We start from the raw sequence: 9,636 nt of genomic DNA, 5'->3' as shown, positions 1-9,636 counted from the left end.
TCATGCCCTGCTTAATGTAAGGGGAAACATTTCCATATTTACTCTGATTGTGTGAGACAAATTCTAAAATTACCATGTGGGTTTAAATGTTTGTTATTATGTGTGAAATCCGTCTCCCAGTTAGTAATTAAACTAGGTGCACTGTGGTTTGTGGATTCCTTTTCTCTTTTAAGTTTGGGCCTGGTGTTACACATCTCCTTTGTAGTTTTCTGGGTTGTGTCTGAGAGTCTGCGTGTGAGCACCATTTATCTTCAGCAAGGGTGGGCAAAGTTTCTGTGGGGCTCTTCACTGAGCTCAAGGGGAGGAGTGCGTAACAGGCACACTGTGAAGAGAGGATCATGCATCTTTAAGGAAAAACTGGAAGGAACTCTAACCCCTCCTGATTTACATATGGTGACATTTTGCAGAAATACGGAAACATTAGTGGTGACATAATGAAATTCTGCCTATCAGCCATGGATGGAAAAATATGACTGTTAAGGTGGCTTGTCCACAGTTTGTTATCAAGAAAATGTTCTTGCAAGCAAAATATATTTAGTGAAGCATGATATGGAGGGAGCGCCCCTCCCTTCTCCTCTCCTGGGCTATCCATCTTCCCCACAGATTTACTGTACGAACACTCCCTTTACATGCTAATTACACGCAGGTCTGGTGAATTTGTTAGTGGTGACACTTCGGGGACCCAGTGGGACCACAACTCATTATGTGGCAATGTCCAGATATATCAGATATTATTAGCTGTCATTAATCTGCCGTGGAAACACTGAGTGGGAAGGCAGGAGAGAGGAAGGTGGTCTGTGCAAATGGAGCCTCGGTAACAGCCCGGGCCCCAAAAGGTCACGAGGAAAATCAGCCACGGAGGGAAGCACAGCCTGCACGGGACACAGTGGCTCCAGGTTGTCACCCTAGCAGTTAGCAGGATGGGCCTGGAAGGAAGACGGAACCAGGAATCCTCCCTTGGTCCTTTGTTATTGTAATACCCCCTTGTGGCCATTTCATCAGCAGGAACCTTTTACTGTAATTATGTCCATTTATACGCATCGTCTTTATTCTCTTCCTAGACTCAGAGAAACACCAGTGGCCAGAGGTAGACATTGGATCAAATTTCACTTACGATTCTGTGCAATAGGATTAAAAAAAAAATTCTGTAGCCCAAAGCTGCTGCTTCTTAGTTTTTGAGATGAGAGTTCTCACTAGGCAGATCAGGCTGACCTTGATCTTGTAGAACCACTCCTGCTCTGCTTCCAGAGTTCTAGGAGTACAGGACCATGTAACCAGCAGCCTCTAGTCACTGTTATCTCATGCGACGTCTTCACTGGTCTCCATCTAAGCTCTTTCCTCCACATTGAACTATTGTTGGTTTGCATGTATTCCCTGAATTGGAATGATAATCCAAGTAGCCACAGGACTCAAAATAACATGATCTAAGGGACAGGAGAACGCACATAAGACTCATTGGAAGGTATTGACAAGGGAAGAACAAAATATAAGTCGATGTTGAATGCTCTACCCTGAGTGGGACTGGTAGATCCCTTCGCCAGGGCTCTGAGAACAGCACAAAAGGAGGGGAGCAAAGAAGGCACAAGAGAGAGGAAACTGTGAGCTTCTGCGGAGTACTGACTTCTGAATAAGATGTGGCCAATGCACATTCAAACTCATAGCACTGGTGATAATCCGTACAAGATCTGTACAGGACTGGTACTTAAAGACCTCCCCCTCTACCCGAGGATTCACACACAGTTAATAGTTAACGGGAAAGGAAGAACGTCTTTTAAAAATTAAAGTAAATTGTGACATTTCATTTATTCATTATGATGATGATGTGGTGGTGGTGGTGATGGTGTGTGTGTGTGTGTGTGTGTGTGTGTGTGTGTGTGTGTGTGTGTTGGGGGCAGGATGTGCACAAGCCTACAAGAGTCAGGTCTTTTCTTCTACTATATGGGTTTTTGGTGCAGTTCAGATATTTAGGCTTGGGGCAAGTGCTTTGACCTTTTGACCTATCTTGTAGGCTCCAGAAAGACATAGACATTCGTGGTGTAACTAGTGTTAAAGTTGCCTGAAGTCCTGTAAACAGCTCCTCATTTATGCGCCCGTAAACAGCCTTGACGATGTATCTGGGTCATCAAAAACAAAGGGTGGGAAAAGAGAAAGCACAATAGTAAAAAGACTAGTTGGGAAGACAAAAAGAATCAGAGGGATTGGGAGGGGAAAGGAAGGGCAGTGGGTGGAGATATAAATATGATCAAAATATATTATATACATGTGTCAACATGTCATAATGGAACCCACTATTATGTATAATTAATATCTGGTAATAAAATACATAAATAGAAAATAAGTCTGTGTGAATGGATGTTGCTACTTCTACTTCATAATTTTAGAAATGAGATTTAGGATGCTGGCAGGATTTCTGAATCCATCTTCACTTGCTGATAAAATGGCTGCTTAGAGCATTAGAAATGATCTCAGCCTGTTGTAAGTGAGGCGGTCAACTTTCTATAACTTCAACAGATACCTAAGGTGATCATGTCATGCCAAGAAAGGATGGATTTTTAAGACGTTCCCATCCATGATCTGTTGGTTGAGTTGCTCTGGGCTGGTAGGGTAGGAGGGTGTAAGTGTGCTCATGGCCAAAGAGCAAAGGAAAGCAAGCAGGGGGCCATGCTTTTTGATATGGACTAAAGCTCTCCTCAAGACCTCACCTTTTAGAATCTCCACCACTTCTCAATACCACTGTCAGTGTGGGCCAAGCCTTTAGCACATGTATATTTGGGGAATACTTGGTAGGAAATAGAATCTTAGTAAGGGGTCACAGTATGACCTTCATTGTGTTAGAAAAGACACAGTATCTAGCGGCTTAGACAGTGTGTGATCCCAGTGGTGTCCTCCTCTTAGAGACCATAGTTGATATTTAAGGTGGTATTTCAGAGCTCACATCCGTCTATTCAGTAAAAAGATAAGGTTATGTAGCGCTGCTTTTCTAGAAAATATATAGTATATGTCCTATATTTGTGCTTGCTTTTCATACCATACACATCTATAAATCCATGCTATCTCTCTAACATGATTTTTAGTATTTGCATAGGACGCCTTAAAATTCATCAACTCAACCTTAGCATTCTACTTTTTAGATTTAAGTTGCATGTTCTTTTTGGTTTTTGTTTGTTTGTTTGTTTTTTGTTTGTTTGTTTGTTTGTTTTTACATTAAATGTAGTATGAAGGACACTTTAATCACTGGGTGTTTTCATGCTTTAAAAATAACTTTTTCAGAGTAAGTTTCAAAACATGACACCACTTATTCAAATGGTACATTTCTAAGGACCTTAGCCCATTTTATAAAATACGTGCAGAAAGTCTGGAGAGATTTCTATTAGGAATCATCATGTGGGTGAGTTCTCGGTGTCATTATAGAGTTGGGAAGTTCCAGGGGAGTTCAGGTTTCAGCTTCTAGCTGTCTTAGCATTGGTTTCTCTTCCGAGTATCCAGCTTCTTTCTCTGTTCCTTCCTAAGCTACAAAGTAAATATGACCCACAGACACAGGTCTGCCTGTGTGATTAACACTAGAAGTTCTGATTCCTCCCATATAATTGTGCTTAGGTAGTCATTATCTGGTCTCTCTTTTTCCCCTCCTCCAAATCCTGCTCAGCTGCTAAGATTCACATTCTATGTCCTAACCAGTTAATTCTGTTTTAGCAGCTCTGCACAGTATCTGTCATCCTGGTCTTATTTTGCATAATTCGCCTCCATTTCCAACCACATCTGGACAAATGACAGAACATCATTTTGAGTGGATGAATAACATTTCGCTATGATACACTGTCTCTACAACCCATGCCTGTGCACCAACAATACATTACTGTCAATAGTGCAGCCATCACCATGAACAAACAGGTGACATTTTGATGTGTTGGCCTCAATTCGAGAGACAAGCACCTAAAACCGAGGTGCTAGGATCATAATGTGAACATGTTTCTGATTTTTGAGATGGCTCCATAATATTCTCTGTAGTGACTATAAAGAGTTAGGGCATGTAGATTTTAATTTCCCATCTCTGACTATGGTGAAAATCTCAGGGAGGGGGTAGAAACAGATGCTGGGTGTCAACGATTATATCCATGGCAAGGATCTCTAATAAGACATGGCCATGACTTACTTACCTCCATTCTGTGACCAACTGAGCTGCAGCTGAAGCTGCCCTCATCTGAGCCAAGCTCTGCTGGGAAGACAACGCATCACTCAGCCCACTTCTTTCTGCTCTCCATTCACGACTGCCTACTGACTCACGATGCTTTGTGCCGGAATCAAGACAAAAGCCTTCCAGAATAGCTTAAGCATGACCAGTGTTGTGTCAGGAATGCAGAGCTTTCAGCCTGTGCCAAATGTCGTTCTTCCTCGGAGAATACGCACTTAGCCTTCTTTTGTTAACGGTCAATCAGGGAAAACAGATGTAAACCAGAAAAGCACCTCTTCTCCCACACTACAATTCTCCATTTAACCCCAAATGGTTGAGGTCCAGTTGAAGTCCACTGAAGAGTCTGGTACAAGATGGAGGATCATTTTCTCAGCCATGCAGTCCACTTCCGCTACGTGCTATAGAGAGGCTTCAACCAAGTAGCTTACCATTCCATGCTCTTCATTGTGGTTATTTCAACATCCAACTCTGAGCTCTGCTAGTGGCCTCAAAAAAATTTCTCAATGAACTTACTTGCCTAGACAGGCCAGAGGGATCATTCGCGAAGTCCAACTATGTGAAGCTTGCATATGTTTGAAATTCTTTTTAAAGAAATCTTATTTTCTTTATAGTTCATGCATATCCCTTTCCTTACAAAAACTGACACTTTGTATACTCGATTATGGTTCTTGCTGAAACATATACTATGTGCAGTTCAGTTGAGAACAATAACGGTAGCGCATGTGGATATGTGGGCAAAGTATGGACAAGAAAAACAGAAACACAAGAGTGTCTAGGGTGATGCTTGCTGTGTGTTAGTAATGGGAATTAAGCATCCGTGGGCTGCGTGGACACATAACGACTGAAGAGAAGTCTCCGCCTAACAAAACACTGAAGGATGCTGAACTTCCAGGTGTTCCTTTTGCTCACAACCCAGACTCACAGTAAGCCTGGAGCACCAGCTGAAAAGCCATAAGCTCCAGGTGAGTGGACTATAGGAAATGGCGTGGAGCAGATGACATGGGAGCTGTTAGTTGATATTCAGACTCAGTACTGAGGATTTGCCAGGACTGGTGGGGACTGGGGTGTTCCAGACAGCTGCAGTTGTGACAGGAGAATAGGAGTTAGGGGGATGGGCAGGCAGAGGGGAAGGGAGGGCGGGGAAAGCCTGCCACTCAGGAAGCCCGATTCATTATTTCCAGAACTGATTGTTCATGAGAAGGCTTAAAATTGGAATTCTGTATGAAATTCTCTACTTTTCATTTGTGCTGATTAATGCACAATATCAGCACTCTGGGTCAATCTGCCTTTGCTGATCTAGCCTGGGAATATCAGATTTTTGCTAAGTCTCACTGGTCAACAGGGAACACTTGTCTCATGCGGACTCTTATCTAGAAATAAGAGTGGAGAAGTGGTGTCTAGGGCATTTTTGTCCCACATTCATTCACCAGCTGTCTCCATCAAGACTCTCTCTTTCTAACCCTTCCCAGTTTATGTGAGATACTCCCTTTTCCTAAGTGTCCCATCCTTAGAACAGTTTAGCACATAGCAGAGTTAAAGAAAAGAGGAAGAAACAACCTATATACAACTACTTTTAAAGGAACTTACATTGCTGTATTAATAAACATACCGGGCCTATAAAGCTTAGGATATAGAAAAGGCTGGCTGTGATATACAAGGCACAGGACTTAGTTCAAATGGCCCTGACTCACAATAGCTGGACTTGAAAGGTTTTGACTTTACAATCATGTAAAGTCATTGTGGACAGAGTAGAGGCCACTTTTAGGACTTGGCATTTCAGTTGTTGTTGTTATTGTTGTTGTTGTTGTTGTTGTACTAGAGCATTATTTATGTTTTGTGTTGCTGTGACTAAAATTCCCACCAGTATGACTTAAGAGAGGGAGGATTTATATAGGTTCCTGTTGTCAGAAGGCCCAGCCCACATTTGAATCCCATACACTTGGTGGAAGAGAGATGTTCTCTTCACTGCTGTCTAAGAAAGAAATTATAGCTCAGGATGCAGCCAGGGATATGGTCCCCAACAGACCCACCCTCAGTGGTCTGCCTCCTGTATGCCACTTTGCACCACTCAAAGATTCCACAACCTCCCAAAATAGACCCATGTGAGCTGATGAGAGGCATTCGGGTGCAAATCCCGTGTTGGCAGTCTGTGTCTAATCTTGAGATCCTGGCCAGAGGCAGCAAGCAGTAGATCCCAGCCACCATGTTAATACCTGGGGAAACAGTGGGCATCCAAAATGTACCTGTCACAGAGACCTGGTGTTCATTAAGTTAGGTACTTTATAGACATTTTAAGTTATCACCTGTTCATAAGGACACAGACAATAATTTGATGAAAAGTAATAAACACACACACACACACACACACACACACACACATTTGAAGGACTTATCAAATTTACCTGATTTGGATCCAACACGTTCATTGAGTCTTCTCTTATATATTTGTGGGAACATGAGGTGAATTATGTCTCTTGACTTCACTAGTCAGTATAGTTATAAATTTAGTTAATTTTTTTCTCGGCTAATTGAATGCTCACTGTCCTTCATTAGCCAAAGGGGAATTGAAAAGCGATTTAGGACAATTCAGGGCCTTTCTTCTTTTTGAAGGTGTAGCATGCGACTGACTTTATCCACATCTACACACCCGCAGTGACATGATTCATTCTTAGGTTCTGTTCCCAGGTTTCATATGGCAATCACCCCACTCAGTACTACAAATAATCTTCATAACTGAACTCTTGTGGCCACCAGACCCTTCAATTAACCTCCTACGACCTATTCTAAATGTTATTTTATAGCACAGGTCACTGGCAGAACTGTACAAAAGTGTACCCAGAGTTCTTCTGAGGAAACTGTTTTGTAATCATTGCAACACCTCACTATGTGTTTCCAAATCAAATTAATTGAAAACAAAACAACAAAACAAAAATGTCCGTGTCTTGGTCATTTCCCTTATAGTTAGGTTCTGAAGCACTGTATCAAGGCAAATCGAGCTACTTCAGTTATTCAGTTATTTGTTTATTTATTTATTTGTTTGTTTATTTATTTATTTTTAGTGATTTTGCCCCTTGAGGAAAAAAGAAAGGAACACGAGGCTGCTGACACCTTTAGGATTTTAAAGAGAACGCGCAACGAAATGGTGTGTCATATATACCGTGAGAGTGATGCTGAGTGCGGAATGACACAACAGAGTGCAAGTGGGCTGGGATGTCTAGGGAGTGACCACATCACCGAAGCTGGGAAGGAGATGTGGTTCTCTAGACTTTTGGGTCCAAGATGAATGGCTCAAGGGGAAAAAAAAATAAAGTTGACGTGTTGTTCAGATATTTTCCTGGCTGCTCTGATGCACACCGTTGAGTATTGTAATCATCTAGGGCTTTGGTTTCTATCTCTTAAAATGGAGACGATGTTCCTACCTCCACTGCACGTGGACCTTTTCTCTAGGTATGTAGTTAACCTAGAATCCTCTTTTCTGTCATCACGGGTAGTGAGTAGGCAGTCACACCTCATGGTCTCATTTGGTAACTGCTAATAAATATGACTTTGTTTTTCTTCATTTAAGAAAACAATGTCCAGGAAAAAGCATACACGTAATGTAAAAAAAAAAATTACTGAAATTGAATTTCCAAGCCTTAACACATTGATAGCACACTTTTGTTCCTGAACTAAAGCTGCCAGCGTGCATAACAGCTATTAATGTCCTAAACTAAGTAGATAACGAATGTGTTAGCACTCAATGATTCTTTTATTGGTTGCCAACTTGGACTTAGGACAATTGATCTGATTGTTTTGGTTATCCTCATCATGAATAAAAAGTTGGGGGCCAAGCAAGTGGTCCTGTTGAGGTTTGAGAATCTTTTAAAGGGCAGTATGTTTCGTATCTAAGTAGTCCAGGAAGCACAGAAAGCAAGACTAGCTAGAAAATGCACTATAGGTCATTATGAAAATAGCTACATACTATTTCAGGAATGAGCCACCAAGCAATGAAAACAGTCACAGCTGTGTACTGCTGTCCCTCAACAGAAAATCCTCATCTTTTGCTTTAGAACAAAATGACACAATTGCCAGGGGTACTTTATGTAGCACATGTGACCCAATGGAGAAGCTAAGGACACACCAAATAAATTTGCTTTATGATCATTGTGACATATAACAAAAAGCACTGAAGCCAGGGCAGCTACAAGTGTCCCCTCTTACCTGCCTCTGTTCCTCAAGGCTGCAGGTAAGCTAAGTGTAGCAGATATTTCAAGAGAGAACAAGAGAAGAAGCCCAGTGACACGACTCTGTCACAGGACCCCACTCACTTAGCTTCTTTTACAGAACATCGTTACCACCATTTCATTTTCTCAGTCCATGTTGTTGTAAATCTCTTTCATCTATCATTTCACCATAAGCAGTTAAAGACTAGAGAAAACTTGTTTGCACAGGCCTGGGTCCTACCGGCAGTTTCAGGTGCTCAGTGAGGATCCTGGAACACTCTACTGTGGATGAGTGTGGTGTGATGGCACAAAGAACATTCATGCAGGCTAAATTTTAGAGTGAACTTATCATTACTTTAGGAAAAAAAGTGAAATCTATCCAAGGCAAATGGAGATGGTCCAGAAAAAAAATGGTCTTCCAACAGAAGTCGCCTTTTCCTCTCTTTCTTTCTAGAGGTCTTGTTCGGGATCACAGCCTTAGATAATTTCCAGTGTGACAGCCTGGTCTTACTACAGAATTCACTTAGAATAGTTGCTTCAGTTCCGTTGATTCTGTGCTGTATCATTTGGTCTGTATGGGTAGATATCAAGAGTTACTAAGGAGAATGGGGATTTGGTTATAGACTGTGATGGTGTGGATGGCATGTCCCTTTCGGCATTCATGTTCAGACGCATTATCAGTTGCAACAGACTCCACTCCATGAAGCTAGCTAGCTGTTCATCTAAACAACACTCATTCTACTCTTTTCCCATACTTTATGGTCATGGTTTCATAAACACAGGCTGTCATAGTAAATTCAAACTATGAAAGGAGACCTACAAAGACCTTGCTTATGTACTGAACAAGAGCCAAGAAGTCTACAAGCTTTGTTTTGCTTTTCTGGAAGCTTTGTTACCACAGAACAGATCTTTGTGCAAAGACTTCCACAGGGTCCTGAATCCCAAATGTGAATGAGTCACTCTGAACAACACAAGGTGGTGTTTATGCTCTGGCCTCTTTGTTGTTTCCTGTAGGCTGACAGAAATCAGGCCAACTGAGTAATTGCCGTAACACACACCCTTTCCTTAATATCTACACCAAGTCTTCCTTGCTTGGCACTTCAGCTTGCCTCCCTGGATCTTTCAATGCCAAATCTGGTGCTGGCTTCAGGTCTCTGAGCTACAGGAATAATTATCTCCCAAGCAGCCACTGGGGATTCTTGAAAGGAAGGGGGAAGATGGAACGGTAAGAGTACTTGATGA

This window comes from Mus musculus, chromosome 13, assembly GCF_000001635.26.
Source record: "Mus musculus strain C57BL/6J chromosome 13, GRCm38.p6 C57BL/6J".
Taxonomy (NCBI): domain Eukaryota; kingdom Metazoa; phylum Chordata; class Mammalia; order Rodentia; family Muridae; genus Mus; species Mus musculus.
This window is presented reverse-complemented; position numbering follows the sequence as displayed.